Source organism: Sander lucioperca, chromosome 1 (assembly GCF_008315115.2).
Source record: "Sander lucioperca isolate FBNREF2018 chromosome 1, SLUC_FBN_1.2, whole genome shotgun sequence".
Classification (NCBI taxonomy): domain Eukaryota; kingdom Metazoa; phylum Chordata; class Actinopteri; order Perciformes; family Percidae; genus Sander; species Sander lucioperca.
Window position 1 is genome coordinate 36,814,641 of NC_050173.1, and position 14,844 is coordinate 36,829,484.

The window sequence follows — 14,844 nt, forward strand, 5'->3', positions numbered from 1 at the left end:
CCTGAATTACCGAGATTTTGTTTTGTTCCGGCCTGAATTGCCGAGTTTTGTTTGTTCTGGCCTGAATCGCCGAGTTTTGTTTGTTCCGGCCTGAATCGCCGAGTTTTGTTTGTTCCGGCCTGAATCGCCGAGACTTTGTTTTGTTCCGGCCTGAATTGCCGAGATTTTGTTTGTTCCGGCCTGAATTGCCGAGATTTTGTTTTGTTCCGGCCTGAATTGCCGAGTTTTGTTTGTTCCGGCCTGAATTGCCGAGATTTTGTTTTGTTCCGGCCTAAATTGCCGAGATTTTGAATTGCCGAGATTTTGTTTGTTCCGGCCTGAATTGCCGAGATTTTCTTTTGCAACATCGTATTCTTCTCATGTCTTTTGGGGTTTGTTCAATGTCAATGCTCAATGTCTTTGTTACACTGATTATTCACTGATCATTTAACACATTCATGTTTGTATTACCATACAGATTGTGGCGGCTGTAAGGTATGTAGGCTATATTCATGTCATTTAATCACTTAAATTCTTTTCAAGTTTTGGGGGATGTGTTTGGTTTTCCTAAACATTAGTTGTATAGATCCCCTTTACAATGGAGTCTAATCTCCAAATAATTGTTTGTACTTGTTTAATTGTTAGTAATAAATGTTTGCATATATGCAACGAAGTCTCTCCTGATTGAAATGTAGCTCAGCGTAAATTCTGTCAGGGAGACTTCTAATACGTTGTCTCTATTCTCTTTAACTGATCAGCTGGGCAGTGGGTGTTTCGGTTCTGTATACCAATTAGAATCGGGCACGTATGTTCTATCCAATCACAGCATGACTACCTTGTTTTAAATATCTTCTCTCTCCCGTTTCTGTCAGTTGTATTTTCAGACGAGAGTGCGACCCGCCTCCTCCCCTTCTACCTCCAGGCATTGTCGACGGTGTATCGGTCTTCTCCCGGCTGACGGCCCATTTTAAATCTCGGATTTTCTCACCACCACCACCACCAGTGTCTAGATTCCATTGGGGGATGTGTTTGGTTTTCCTAAACATTAGTTGTATAGATCCCCTTTACAATGGAGTCTAATCTCCAAATAATTGTTTGTACTTGTTTGGTTAATTGTTAGTAATAAATGTTTGCATATCTGCAACGAAGTCTCTCCTGATTGAAATAATGTAAGTGCAAAATTTCCTTCAGAAATGAGAGGGAAATAAATGGGCTTTTTGAAGCGTGGAATTAATGTACATTATATGAAAAGAGCTGATAATCAGCAAGCCCTTCATACTTAGTATTTCTTCTTCTTTGCAGATGCCTACCTTTACATCTAGAGTGGAAAAAAGATGACTGTGTTGTTTTTTCTTTGTCTTTCTAAGTCTGTATGTTTTCACTTCAGGTTTTGTCTTCACATAATCATAAGAGTCGGTCAATATGTCATTAGTACAGCCGGGTGTCACGTCAGTTCAGCCTAGGGTCAATGTGGATATTAACTGTCTTATTTCTCATTAGGTTTTCATTGCTCAGCCACTCATGAAATCCAATAGATGCACCGAACTGCCAATGCCAAGCTGTGTAACACTTGACCTCTGAAAATGATGAGGAGGACAAGGAAGAAAGATGTGTGTGTACATAAATCTGCAGCACAAATTTTACCATTGAAAGAGATGATGGAGCCATTATCTGTCAGTGGGGCGTCTGTGTGTGCAGTGTGTACTGTATATGTGGGGCTATACAACGTGGTAAACCACAGGGATCAGAAGAGATCAAAGGGTTAATTGACTGTTAAGCCTCCATGCTGTAGAGATCAAAGACATGCAAGTCTTACGATCACAATCAGCACCTTCTCAATGCAAGCCACTGCTACATCCTCTCTGGCAAGGTCACCGCTGATAGAACTTTGGATTGGTGAGGATTTCTTGTGTGCATCTGTGTGGACCTGTGTGTCTCACATCAGAATTAGTGTGTGAAACAGAAACATCTCTGAACTGCATTTCTTAATCGTCAATTGTCATGGTGAAGCCTTGTGTAAATGTTAATTTGAGTTATTGGATTCAAATCATTTGCATGTTTGCATATGTGCTGCTGCTCTGTAATAAGGCACAGTAGTGCTGTAGATTATAACTCTAAGATTACAGTAAAAATATTTTGCACAGTGGCCGGGTTAGCTCAGTTGGTAGAGCAGGCGCACATATATAGAGGTTTACTCCTCGATGCAGCGGCCGCGGGTTTGACTCTGACCTGCGGCCCTTTGCTGCATGTCATTCCCCCTCTCTCTCCCCTTTCATGTCTTCATCTGTCCTGTGAAAATAAAGTACTAAAAATGGCCAAAAAATTATCTTTAAAAAAAATATTATATATTATATTATTTTGTACATATGGACAAAATATTTTGCACATATGGACGTATGAATGAAATACTATACTACATTATACTATACTATACAACTAGGTAACCATAGGGAAAAGAAGAACTACAGTAAATATGCAGGTAATACGTTTTTAAAGGACCTAGAAATAAATTACACTGCAAGTACTTTTAAACTGATACAAACGTACTAAATAATGTAGTACACGCAGGCACCAAGCTTATCCAAACTTACACAAACCTTAGCCAAACTTACAGTAGTGTGGCACACACTACTTCATTATATTACCATAAAATATGACAATTTGACTTTCATTGTGCACACACATGAAGGGAGTAAAACCATATTAGCTACAGAAATACTCTATTGTCCCTCAATAATACTAATGTCATCCAAAAAACATTTTGATGCCAGTGAGCGTTATAGATTGTTCAGAAACTTACGACTTCAATTCAGAGCCACAGATCTTCTTACCGTTTACACTTTAACATCTGTTTCAAAATTGATATAGACATATTGTGTTATTGCATAACATTTATTGTGGAGATAGACTGTACTTTAATTGCTTTTGATCTAATGACGAGACAAGACATAAAAGCTTCTCTAGGTTCTTCTCTAACATCAACGTTAATTGCCAGATTGATCTTGGACCACAAAACTACATTTCTGTTCACCACTATATTTCATTATCATTTTCAAACATACTATTTCATAGCTATAGCTTTAAAGCTTTTGTTCCCCCTGCAACAATAACAATGTACTGTACACTTTATCAATATTTAACACTCCATAATTAAAAACATTAATTAACTTTAATTTTGTAAATTAATTTTATTATGATACTTTTAAAATAAATTATACCATAAGTATGTTATGCAATATCAATACAGTTACCTCGTTTCCCCATTTTCCTTTCTTATAACGTTGTAGAAATATTAAAGTACCCTTTGATTATTAAATGCAAACATTGTAATTCTTTTTAATGTGCATCTTAAACACCAAGTTAACCCCTTATTTCTTAACATCTTGTCTTCTTCCATCGTAACTGCATATTCATCCCAGTAAGTATTTTTTTATGCCACATATAGCTTTAAAATGATGCTGTTATTTCGCGAATTTTTATATATGGAATTATTTTTGTCTTTAATACCAAGCAAAACTTCTCAAGTATCAAACAAAAATCACTAACTCAAGCAAAAGAATTGTCACCTCAAAGGTAAAATTATTTATTATATTATATTATAAGTTATATGTATATATTATGTCCTTTTGTTTACCGTTCCCTCTGCTTCTTTCTCAATGATCAGTCTTTTGATCTCTCCATCACGTTTGCAGTTTCGCTCCCAGCTTTCTCGTTTGCGCTTCCCAAGTCTTTGTTTGTGATTCTGACACAAAGCTATCGTGTGGGCGGGTCTTAGAGGGGTGCGTCCCCATTGACTAATGTATTTTTGAGTGACAGCTCAGTGCCTGCCGGCCCCCTGACGTTTCAGTGCAGTTAACGTAAGAGATTTTGGATGACACACAAACCACTCCACAGCGGATTCCTACAAGATTAATAAAATGTAAGTATTGATCATATATATTGTCTGTGATGTACTTTGCAAGCATGGTTACTAGACGTTTGTTGTTTTGTTGTGTTAAGTTAATAATTAGCTAGTAAAGCTGTTAACTTAGCATTTAACGTTAGCTAACTGCTAACGTATTAATTATCGTCTTCTCTCTGTAGAATAATGAAACATTGTGGGACGTGCAGGACCCCGAGCAGAGCAGAGCTACGATGCTGTCCCAGGTAACAAATATAAGACCAATAGTTTACGACTACACAAATGTTTTGTTTGCAAGTTTTAAGTTTTACCTTTGAGGTGACAATTCTTTTGCTTGAGTTAGTGATTTTTGTTTGATCCTTGAGAAGTTTTGCTTGGTATTAAAGACACAAAAATAATTCCATATTTATATCCTTCTCCTAAATCTCCATCAGGTTTGCTTGTACGACTGTTCCCAGTCGGATTCAGCAAACACTCTTAACTGCACAAACTTGTTTCAACGTGATGAATACCACCTGTATCCGTGAAGGTGTGTGTTTGTGAGATTTAATTATTAGCATGATCGGCGCCCCCAGATTGCTATAAAAGGCCGCCCGTTGTGCTCTATTTGTGAGCAAGAAGACTCAAGAGTAGAAGGAAGAACTTCACAGCAGGGACCTTTTCCTTCTGTTGGAAATCAGCAAATGAAAACAGAACACATTTAGCAGTGTCAGTAGTGGTATTAGTGGACCTGAAATTATTACCACAGCTGTCAATACTGTGTTCTCACAGAGCCATACTGTGACAGAAATAAAGAAAGACAGGTTTGACAGGAAGTCAAAAAAAGCAACAGAAGACGTCTCCCTGAGGCAGAGTGGTCCATGACTAAAATGGGAGGCGGTCAAATGCATTCCATTACAGGTCGCACTTTATTTTTTTAACTTTTGAATTATCGGAGGAAACCCCACTCAAGTTACCAAATGTATACAGTTTAATACCATCTCGGAACTGTGACTCTGGACTCTTTCATCCCAAATTTATTACAAAATAGCCTTTATCTCATTTAATATTCAACAAGTCCTCCAAACCATACAATGAGGTTTTTGATTCCTACCCTCTAATGCGACCCACAGGAGCATTTTCCGTCCTCATCTCTAAACGGTTGCAGTTTGTTTAGGTTTAGCCACCAAAACCACTGAGTTAAAGGTCCAATGTGTAGGAATTTCTCCCATCTAGCGTTGAGATCATATATCGCAATTAACTCTCTCGCACCACACAGTTCAAAGTACGTATTACAGTTACGGTAGCCTTCTCTTGCTCTTTTCAATATCCTTTTTCTTTTTCTGGGCAAAGAAGAAGAAATTTGGATTTTGAATACGTGTGGTCCTCCATGTTTCCTTCTTCAAACTAGCCGGGGCCGGGAAGCTATGATACCCATTAGCAGCATTAGCAACACCTGTGAGACAGCAAAAACGTGAACGGCAGAGCAGTATGTCCTGTATGTCCCTTACCGGCTAACGTATTTCAAGATGGCGCATGCATATGGAGCGTCTACCCCAGTTCATGCGAATGCAAATGTAAAATTTCACGCCAAAAGGAATACGTGGAATTGATGGTGGTGGGAAATATTTAATGAAAAAGGACAAGTTTGTGAACGGGCAACACAGATTTTGATAATGAAGAACTAAACACGTTACACACTGGACCTTTAGGTTTAGAAAAATGTTGTGGTTCGGGTTAAAATAATGTCATGTTACTTAACTTCCGGTCATGCACGTGACGCAGAAAGTAGTTCAGGTTGTTCCGTAAAGTTAAGAAAAATGTACTGTTTACTTTTTATTTTCAAACGAGACTCGAACCCTGCATCTCCTGGGTAAAAGTCCTTTGTTTCCTGTGTTTCCTGCCTCCTTATGCGGAATTTGGCGCTCTAATACTTTATCACCTTCCTTTCTTTGCTCCTGTAATAAATATGGGAAGCCACAAGAGGGCACTGCCACTATGAATGTTAATATGAGTCGTAATTGCTGCTTGGACAAACAACTTAAAGGGAGGCATTCTCTTTCACTTGGCCATCACCCCCACATACTGTTACTGCTACAGCTGTGAGTCCCTGAGTGAAAGCCCTCAGAGCCCAAGACACAGAATTAATCTTTAATCCTCTTCTTTTCCCACATCTCACACTGTTCCGATGTTCAGACATGAAGAAATGTAGACCGGCAGTGTTTGGATCCAGAATAACAGGAGTGTAGGAGGCAATCTCCTTCTTCTTGTCCAAGATGTGGAAGGTCAGGGTGCCCAGGTGTTTGGCAACATCTATCAGAGCTCCTGAGAGCGGCTCTGGGTCATCATGCAGGGGGAGCTGCTCAACTCTTTCTACAGCAGCCTTGTAGTCGTGTATGTCTTCCGCTCTCAGCTCCTCCTTTGTGGCTCTGACCTGCCTGTCAATCTTCTACTTCATAATTTGGCTCTTCTGCTCCTCTTCCTCCCTCATGGCAGCCATCCTGGCCTCCTCCTCCTCTTCTAGAAACTGGTGAAGCTTCGTAAATTTCTCATTAATCCGCCTCTCTGTGTGTCGGGCCTGGGCCTTAATATGTTCTGCTGTTTGATCAAACTTTAATTTAACTTTCTTCTTCAAGACACTCAAAGACTTCACAGCACACAGGACAGCAGAGATTCTTCTCTGACAGGAAAGCCATTGACTCTGTGTGAAGCTTTAAACACTGCAGACAAAAAGTACAGCCATTTTACCACTCCCTCTTGTAGTAATTTTACTGAAATGTACTTTCACTTTGAGTCATGTTTTTTTCTTTAACTCATTCAGTGTGTGGTATGTCAGCAAGTTGAAGTAGACGAGTTCTAGTTCTCTGGTTTTCTCTTGCTTTCTAATATCTGTACTCTCTCCCATACATCCTATGGTAGTTAACATTTTCAAAATTAAACTTGTCTGTTAAAGTTGTTAAAGTGGTTAAAGTGCTCTCTTATTTGTCAAGGAAGAACCTCTATTCTGTGGAGTGGACTGAATATTTCTTCTCTCTAGTGGATCAAGTCACGTCAATTTCAGGGGTCACCTTCTCTCTTCTTCTAACTTTCCTTCATAACATATTATTAAGCTAATAAACTTAATATTTTTTAACCAGCACCTCAATTATTTGGATCAAGTAGCTTGTGAAAAATAGGTGTGTCAGATTTAGTCATCTAAAGCTGTTATTTCAATTATTTTAGAGATGCCAGCAGGAAGTTTGCACCAGTCAGCTGTGTCTCATTAAAGGTGCTGTAGGTAGGATTGCGAAGATCCAGGACTTAGCCAAAAAATTCTCAGTCCCTCCCCCCTTTCTGCTAAAGCCCAAAACGGTCTCCAAAGCCCCTCCCCCCACAAGAGAGAATGAATGTGTGTGCACGAGCAGTGATTGACACGCAGTTAGACACCCCCCCCCCCCCCTGGCCCTGATTGGTGCATCTGAACAGGGAGCTGTGGATTTTTGCAAATCGCACTACAGGCTGTAGGTGGTGCCAGAGGAGCCGGATTCTTTTTTTAAATTACTTGCTTCATGTAGTTCTACTCAAACATAGGGTCAGTTTCAGCAAATATGACATAACGTTAGTTTTATAAATCTTACCTACTGCACCTTTGAAGGTAATTATATAGTTTAGTTACTTTATGCCTCTATTTTGTATTTGCTTCCACCTATGTAAGGTTTTTGCCTGAAATCATGCTTGTGATGTGTTCGTTGCACGTAGGTCCTATCAAAAAGTTTAAAAAGAACAATTTTAAGAGCTTAAAAAGTCTCTATCTGGCACGATCCTGCTTATGTTTCTAAATTTTCCAGTTTCTCTTCCAGTAGGAACAGCAGTGTAGCAGTTGATATGTGTTCCTGAATGTAGGTACCAGTGCATTTGTAATCCAGAGGTCTGCCAGAAGTGCAAGAGCGAGAGGGAATTACCATCTGTTAGTCCTCTGCCAACATCCAACGCAGCACTAACCGTCTTCCTCATGCATAATTACCCCCACACACACTCCATGAGGCTGATTCTTCACCACTAGATTGCCTCAGTAGCTGCCTCGGCTCATTCCTAAAGCCTGATTTAGCAGCAGATTACAGAGTTAGATTAACACAGCCAAGTGACAGGAATGGCTTTCAAAAGCAGACCCCAGGTCAGTGCAGAAATGTTTCCCCTGCAGTTTTAGGTCTGGATTCAGTAAGGCTACACTAAGCTCTGCTGAGGGATGAAGTCAATGGGCACATTGTGACTGAATTTTAAACTGTTGTTATTCAGTTCCTTTTACATTCATGACTTCCTTTTCATGTTTCCTCTTCCTTTTCATTCACAGTCCTTTCCATAATTTTAATTTTCTACAGCAGGTACAAAATTCACTCTTTATGGTTATGATTGGTCATGCACTCATATCTGTACAGTGTTTCTGTAGTCTCGCTTTGCCAGACTTTACTTCACAGTGCAGCGGAGGAGGGTCTGGCTAGTCCACACAGCATTCCTGGATGGGAGAAAAACGTGCTCTGGTTTACTGGCATTTCTTTAAACCAATCACAATCGTCATGGGTGGCGCTAAGCGGGAAGGAACTTGATTTGGTGGAGCATGTGTATGTTCAAAAGTTGTTTTAGTCGTGCAACAGAAAACTCAGACTGGACAGATAGTCTAGCTAGCTGTCTGGATTTACCCTGCAGAGATCTGAGGAGCAGTTAACCATAGTCCTCATAAATCGACCGGAGTTTAAAATTCTAACACAATAAAAGTGAAAGGTAACGGACATCCAGCCGAAAAAGGACATCCGGCGGAATTTCCGGCAGTACAAGAGAAATTCTGGAAGTGGAACGTTGTGGATGTAGACTAGTGTTTCTGTAACACAGAAGGCTGTGTTGATTATCAAGAAAGTTAGTCAGAAAGTTGGTGTGGCTGTCAGCAGGCCTGAACATCCTGCAAGGAGAGGGTCTTTCCACTGCTTAAAATGGGCAAGTCTGTCTGTCTAGACATTGCAGAGATGCTGGGAGATTGTCGATAGCCTTTCCTGTCAGGTTGACAAGGGTAGCCGCTGTTTTTCTTGGCTATTTCAACATGAATCCTAGTTTCAAGCTGAACAGAGGATGTGCTTTATTATACTGAAGACAAATACTTAACTAAAGAGGATGCTTTTTTTAATCAAATGCAAAAATGTCTTAGTGCATGCATTTCTCTCTCTCTCTCTCTCTCTCGCTCTCTCTCTCTCTCTCTCTCTCTCTCTCTCTCTCTCTCTCTCTCTCTCTCTCTCTTTTCCTCTCTGTATTTCTTTCTCTGTCAATTTCAAAAGCCTTTCTTCCTATCTCTAGATCTTCATTCTTCTTTATTCTATCTATTTCTGCCTCTCTAATTCTTGAGGCAGTCAAAGCAAGCTTGCAGACAGCATGCTTAGAGAACAAAACAGAGCGCACTGTCAGTGAAACTGAGCCTCCACATTTCACCTCTTGACTTTCTCATTTTCTTTCCTTCTCCTTCCTGTTTCTCTATCTAACAAAATGTTAGCCTGCCTTTCAGGTTTATTTTGGAGGGTCTCCTCTCCTCTCCTCTCCTCTCCTCTCCTCTCCTCTCCTCTCCTCTCCTCTGCTCTGCACTGTCAAGGTGTGATATAGCATTCCTCTGGGCATTCAGGGAGGCAGGTAGCCTATTACAGTTGCAGGTTATCAGGGCTGTTGATATACTGATAGCCTGAGGTGTTCCTCTCTTCTGTGTGTGTTTGGCTGTGCCTGTTTAAACAGTGCGTGTGTACCTAGCAGGCTATAAAGTTCTCAGCTAGCAATTTAAAACATGCTCATTAGCATTAAAATGACTAACAGTAAACATGCAAGCTATGCAAAGCTCAAATAGGTAACATGCACACTCTTACAGTACGTACATCTTTGCTTCTCTGCCCCTACTGTACATGTGTATGGGTATGGATGGCTCATTAACTCAGCCATGGCCATGCATCACTGATTGAATTGATACCGATAGCAGGAAGGAAAACAACCTTTTCTATACTCTCCCTTGCCATTCTGTCTCCCCCGCTCCAACACACATCTCTCTCTGTCTCTTTCTCTCTCAGCTTTAAGGGCATGCCAGATCAGATACCCATATTGCCAAAGCACTACAGAGTATTTACAAAAGTATTAACATTGGTAGATGATTAGCAATAAATATACAATAAAATGCAAATGTCAACAATCGCATCAAATATATAAAGGCATTAAATAACAATTAATGTTGTGCAGCTAGCTCCCTCTCCCTCTCTCTCTCCCTCTCTCTCCCTCTCTCTCCCTCTCTTCCTCTCTCACACTGCCTCAGCATCTCGGAGCCATCGGCAGCATTAACAGTTTGGGAAGAGACTCTGTTTTAAACACACAGAGCGGAGCCAGCTCTGACGCGCAAACACACAGAAACGCGCACACGCACTCACATACATGCACAGGGAGAAAACGGTAGGTGGACCGAGTCTCCAGCTGTAGCATGTCCACTGGCTGCAGTCAGACATGTAGGAGGAGGAGGTGCTCTGCTCGGCAATCCATGTCCGCTTCAGTCCTCTAAGCACCTCCCACCCCTGAACGCTCGCTCCCTGGCTCTGCGGTTGCTGAGGGGCTGGCTGGAATGACCCGGGAAAGCGTGAGACACAAGGAGATGCACTAGAGGGGGCTGCCAGCCGGGAGGACTCTCTGATCCTTGATCCATCCTCTTCTCCATGCTGACAGATACAAAGCAGACCTCTGATTTGCCCCACAGATGCATGCCCATATAGGAGGGCATGGCTGTGTAGACCAAGGGTCTTCATAAAGCACAGCCACAGAGAGGACTACCACAGAGACACGCAGGTAAGAAGACAGCTGGGGCTTTTCTGCTGGATTTCCATCTATATTGATCTGCGCAGATGTGAGGGAATCATCTATGTGTCATCTGAGATATAGATTACTTCGCTCCTTTGATACTCATCTGCGTTCATCTAATGGTTTGATTATTTACGATTATTTTAAAGGTTTTGCTGTGTGTGTCTTGTTTGTTCATGCCTGCTGCTGTGCTGCTGTGCTGCATGGTCATTGATTAGAAGGGAGATGGGTCTGTGGATGAGCACTGTGGCAGCATCATAATGAAATATGTCTCCTGGAGGACATGGACCGATATCCATCAGACGTCTGGGGAATGTCAGCGGGATTGAAGAGGGTACATCAGGGAGGTAGCAGGAGAGAGAAAAGAAAATAGAGACAGACAGAGAGAAAGAGGGTGAAAGTCATGGCATTTCATATAATTTATGTAAGTGCAGTGCCATATCCTGTGGGCTTTTGCTGTTTGTTTTTTTTTTTTTGGGGGGGGGGGGGACCATTTGGTTTTGCTTTTCCTTACTGCTTCATTTGTGATTCATATATTCATCTCACACTCCATATTTGGCCAAAGTCTAAAGGCTGTATTTCATGGTGTGTCAGGGTAGCTGAGGTTTCTGATGTTGAAGAAATGCCATAGAGGAGTTTAAAGAAAGGGTGATTACTGTAGCCAGAGAGCCTGAAGACCCCATGAGTGTGTGTTTGGTGCTACACCAAAACAAGCAGGGTAGAAGTTGGGGTAGAAGCCTGGGGACAGATAATGAATCTGTGATTTGCTGCATAATTAGACTGAACAGTTGCACACTGAGAAAACACATGTTGGAGCTATTAGAGGTTCATGAAAATGAACATTGACAATCATATTAATAAAAATGTAATGCTGTTGGCGCAGCCTTAAGACAGTCCTGTGGCTGCTTCAGCAGAAAAGGGAAAAGGTCAGTTTAAAACCTCTGCCTCTAAATGGTTATAGTGCTTTTCGTCTTCGGTGGATGTCAATGACAGGGGCAGAAGTGCATTTCAGAGATTGGCCCAGGGTGGATGTGCTTATTCAGAGGTGCCTGTGGCTGAGAGAGATGAGCTGTCCAGTGCCGTTGCATGGAGCATACATCACTGGACGCAGGGCCATGGACCCAGGAGGAATCAACAGAAGGAAAGCCATTACTTAGATGACCAGGCTTCTCTGATCTGGTCATGTGGCTGTGTAAGTTAAAGAGACACTGGACAGGTGCAAATGGAGGGAATTAGACAGGAAGACCACCGAGGCAGGCCGGCAGTCAGACGAGGAGAAGGCACTCTCTTCAATTCCATGTCTTATTCTAGAGGCGGTACATTCAGCATATGCCAAAATATGTCAATATTTTCCATTATACAGTGCGTTTCAGAGTGAATGGTGGCTGATTTAGTGGTTGAGGTTAAGAGCCATTCTGCAAAATCTATCTAGATGTCACTCAGCCCAACACTGGTTAGGCTGGCATTTGATTGGGGTGGATGTCTGAGTGTTCTTTTGCAAAGAAATTGTTGATTGTGGGAGTTTTAATGGCAGTAAATGTACACACAGGCATCATTGGAATATAGAGGAAAAGATATCAGATAACATTTGCGAAATTACATTTAATTATTGGTATTTCAAGTTTTCACAATATATAGATATAATCAAAAGCCCATTACAGCCCTGCAATAATTTCTGTGATCTTGCTATACATTGTACTTTCACACGCAGCTGCTATTTTATCTTCTCTGTCAACTTCTGCTTAGTCATTAGAGAGAGCAGAACAGCCCCAAGGTTGTAGGGCAGGACAAATTAACACAACTTCAGGTGCAGCTTTTGCCCAAGTGCACAAATGGATACCAAACTCGCACAAGGCTCATTGAGACATCCTGAATAACAGGACTATACCAAGCCTGGATATGCTTTCAGAATCGAATCAGTATCAAAGTAGTGAGGTCTGTTGCACATGTGGGGAGAGGCAGTTGGAACAGGCTGGCAACTCTGCAGAGGCACATAAAAGCACATTATAAAAACAGACTTGGCACTTGATAAAACCTACAGATCACACAAATTACAGTAGAGGGCATTTAAATGAATGGAAGCAACACACATGCTTTCAGTCTTTACGCTGGTAGTTAAGCACAAGTTGATAGCTCTGTTGCAATGCACGTGAACACTCTTAGAGATATGCATGAATGCACACACTTACACCGACTGCTTTCCCCCGCTGGAGTTCATTTTTAAAACTAAGCACAGATCTCCATCATCAGTCTTGTTTGTCTAAATGATTTATGTCCAGCTTTTAAACCTCTGCGGGATCTAAAACATGATGTGGAGTTTAAGTGTGAGGCTTTTTTTTCTTCATATGTTATATATATATATATATATATATATATATATATATATATATATATCAAATGTCATGAAAAGACCAAAACCACCAATGAATTGATCTTGCAAATGAGTAGTGTCTGTGCAACCACAGTCTGATGTAGCTTTGCATTTGGGTGACACCAGCTTACTGTAATTATTGGAGGTGTGACGAGATCGATCTCGCGAAATTAAAACATGACGATATTTCTCGTTGCTATATCGGTACACAAGTGCAGAGCAGCAGCCAGCATGAGGGAGTCTGGCTTTGACCTCAAAATTAGCATAGAAGATCCCCCGCCTATGGTTGGGTACCGACCAAATTACATCGGTACAGACGAGGACCAATTCACATTAAATCAATCAGTGCCAAATTTCGGTACCTGAGACAGGCTGGAGGTTGTAGGGCAAGGCAAGGCAACTTATTTCTATAGCACACACAAAAACACATAAAACATTGAAGAGCAATTAAGAAATTAATAATTTTTTGATTTAATAGTTTGTAGGAGTGGGTTTGGGAGGGGAGAGGGAGGTGTTTTATTTTTGTGTGGTGTTTAAAATGTTTTAAATAAATAGCAAAATGTTCTAAGTAAATAGGATAAATAGGTTTGGAATTATTTTTACAACTGAAATACATTTTTTGTTATTACTAATTTCAGGTACAGGTATTGTTACCGGTACAAATGTGAACGGTACCCGACCCTACCCGCCAATTTTAAATCGTTTGTGTGGCAGCATTTTGGATTTCCGGTGGAAACGCCGCAGTTCTTAGGTCAGAAGAGGTTAATTATACAGGAGAGAAGTGCCATTTGAGTTTGTGGCAAAACCATAGTGCTCCTTTTTCATTTTCTGACTTTCGTTTAAATAAAATACTATTTTTCATATTATGTCACTGAAGTTTACTTTAAAATAGCGTTACAATCTCGTCTCGTTCTCGTGAATCCAAAATTATGTATTGTCTCGTCTCGTGAGCTGAGTGTCTCGTCACACCACTAGTAATAATAATGAGCACAGGAAGTGTTTATTTCTTTAAGCAATGTAAAACGGAACTACATCCCAGTGCACGTAGAAAGCTGTGCTTCAGAGATAGAAAATGCAGCCGTGGAATCATGTCAGGATAAACTACACTGACTATGTTCATCATAATGAAGGAAAGTGTCAATCAATGCAATGGTATCGTTCATGTGTTCAGTGGCATGCAGCTACAGGCTTTGGCTACACAGACTATACTTGTTAGTAGAATTTTGTTCTCTTCAGAGTACTTGTTAATGATACTGAAAAGACAAAATAACACCAGAATTATCCTTTATTCGTAATGTTTCTTTCTAAAACAATATATACATTGAGTATATATGTAAAATGTGTAAACAATGATATATTTCTGTGTAAGTGTTCATACTGTTGTAGTTATCATTTTAATATGCATGGTCGTACTGTATTGAACCAGTGTGGGCACGTCTGATAAAACCCTGATTGGGGAATTTTGTTAAATGTGTACAGTTGGATAAGACTGAGTGTGATGAGTGATTTTCAAAGTATAAGACTCAAAATTGTTTCTATGTCTAATCTGCCAACTGAAGGTTGAATCCACTGATCCAACACATCTATTTAGTTCCCATGGAAACCTTTTGTATTTCTAAAGAATAGACAGAAACATCAGTCATTAGATAGAGGTAGATAGAGAACACAGCACATACTATGATGAGCAAAAAGGGTAGCCACTCAGAAAACTGTAGAACAAATCTCTCTCTCTCTCTCTCTCTCTAATGTGCTTGCTCGCTTGCTCTTG

At 40.7% G+C, this 14,844-nt stretch overlaps 1 protein-coding gene across 4 annotated transcripts in view; it reads left to right on the forward strand.

Moving 5' to 3' along the window:
* The first annotated feature begins 10,183 nt into the window (after nucleotides 1-10,183).
* frmpd3 (FERM and PDZ domain containing 3) overlaps nucleotides 10,184-14,844 on the forward strand; it is a 95,492-nt gene continuing 90,831 nt past the window's right edge. For all 4 annotated transcript variants that reach the window (XM_036003498.1, XM_036003509.1, XM_031319394.2 and 1 more), the window contains exon 1: nucleotides 10,184-10,693. The gene's annotated coding sequence lies outside the window, so the exon portion shown is untranslated. The remainder of the gene's footprint in view (nucleotides 10,694-14,844) is intronic.